The sequence below is a fragment of the Palaemon carinicauda genome, chromosome 20, assembly GCF_036898095.1.
Source record: "Palaemon carinicauda isolate YSFRI2023 chromosome 20, ASM3689809v2, whole genome shotgun sequence".
NCBI lineage: Eukaryota > Metazoa > Arthropoda > Malacostraca > Decapoda > Palaemonidae > Palaemon > Palaemon carinicauda.
In genome coordinates, this window is record NC_090744.1 from 21233278 (window position 1) to 21235413 (window position 2136).

A 2136-nucleotide genomic window follows, 5' to 3' on the forward strand; every position below is an offset into this window, starting at 1 on the left:
TCTCCGTGATCAGCCAAGGATATCGCGCCTCGCTCTTACCATCTCTCCGTCTCTGTCAGCGAATTCAGTGTCAATGCCATGGGGTCGGCAAGAGTTTTGCCCGTTTGGGCAGAATGATCCATGCCTTAGGAGAAGGTCCTCCATAGGGTCGTCGACGGCTTCATCCCCCGGCTTCTTCAGTCGATCCTTTCTCGTAGGAAAGCATCTGAGACGGGAATTCCGTCGTCGACCTCTCAGCTCTGATCAAGTTTGTCGAACAAAGTTCGTCCAGCGTGGAACAGCAGAATCGATTAGACTGGTAACGAGGCGGCAGGACTCCTTAGGCCCTGGATCGGAAGGACGGGTACTTCCAGTTTCCATTCCATCCATCTTTCAGGAAGCTCTTGGAATTCAGCCTAGACTTAAGATGCAGTGTGGCGATCCCGCAGCGGTATCGCAGGTTTTTCCCCAGAGAACTCTCCCTGCTTTCCTCATGGCCGCTCAGGGGCAGGCTTCCGCCTCCTTTGCCTTTTGGGGGTCTGGTCAACTCCGGTAGGCTCGGGTTCGACCTTCTTCAATGCCGGGACAAGCTTCCGGGTCCTTACCATGAGTGAGGGATCATGGTAATTTGCTAGGAGCCTTCTCTACTTCTGCCTCAACATCTGGGGTATCTAGCCATGATATTGAGTCAACGGCCTTACCACGTTGGAAACACCGCTTCTCGTCCGTTCAGCGAAGTTAAGCAATGTTGGGTCTGGTCAGTTCTTGGGTGGGTGACCGCCTGGAGACTCCAGATGCTGTTACCTCCTTCTCCGAGCCTTCCCTTCAGTTGACTGTGGCAAGGCTGAGGAGAGTCGCAGTACCTGTTCTCAGTCAAGCAGAGCTTTCAGCCCTACCTTGGAACGTTTCCTGGGTCTCTTTTCCTCATTGTCCCGTCTAAAGTCCCGAACGGTCGCCTCAGGTTAAGTTCCCTGTGGGGCGGCCCAAGTTCCGGTGGTATCAAAGCAACGAATAACCGGGCTTTTTGGCCCCTTTGGGACCAGCGGAACGTTTAGACCTGCAATGGGTGTTGACCTATGGAACCTCTTGATGGGAGTGGATATTCTCGTCCTTTCCCCACATTTTGATGCTGTTCTCGGACTCGTCAAAGAAAGGAGGGGGGGGGCATGTTCCGGTTCAGGCCTATGGTCAGAACCTGAAGGATACCTCTCCATCATTCAGGCAGGCTTAGGGACCGTAGTCTGGTCCCTCTACAGATCCTACAGTTCCTGCCGAGTCGCTCCGTGCGCGACGACTTCATGGTACTGGCGTATTCCAACCAGCAAGGGACGCATTTTCATATCTTCGCATCTTGCAGTAGAGATACTGAGATGATCCGAGATCTTCTCAATACCACTATCGGCTCGCTCATTCCGGGCAGAGGAATGTTCTCTCCGACTATCTGAGCAGAGCCTCGCAGATAGAGGGTACCTGGGGATCTTTGGCCTTTAGTAACCAGCAAGTCCTGGCCTGGGGGACCTGATCGCGACAGCTTGGAACTTCAAGCTTCCGCTGTTCTTCCCCCCAGTCTCAGACCCCAAGACTCTTTGGCAAGATGCTTTCCGGTGATCGTGGGACAACATCGACGCCTGCGTCCTCCCACCATTGTTGTCTGTTGAGAATGGGTCTCAACAAGACCAGGTTGCCTGTCACCCTTTCGATGGCCCTGAGAGCTCCACTGTGACTATACGTGGAATGGTTTCCGGACCCTCTGCTTCCCCTGACGGAACTCCCGGGAGAGCTTCTCCCACGGCACAGGCTACTCAAACAACCACACTACAACATCTTTCACGAGCCGTGGCATCGCTTCGGCTTCACGCCTGGAGACACTACGCCGCCTCCTCAAGAAGAGACAACCCGCTACAGTCGCGGGGCAGAAGTCACTTCACCTGCGATAGTCATCCGCAAGGGTCTACCAGGCAAAGTGGAGAGTCTTCTGTGGTTGGTGTCGTCGGAGAGATACCTCTTCCCTTGAGGCCTCTTCTCCAGCAATAACGAACTTATTGCTTTTCGGCGGGAGGAAACTCCTTTCCGCTCTCGGCAGTGAAGCCGGTCGCTCAGCCTTTCCCTGGCCTTCAGGCTGAAAGGAATAGACTTTTTCCTTCCCGCTGGACCTTT

At 54.3% G+C, this 2136-nt stretch overlaps 1 pseudogene; it reads left to right on the forward strand.

Annotated features, from left to right (window-relative positions):
• Window positions 1-666: 666 nt before the first annotated feature.
• Window positions 667-785, forward strand: LOC137614511 (5S ribosomal RNA; annotated as a pseudogene).
• Window positions 786-2136: the final 1351 nt, after the last annotated feature.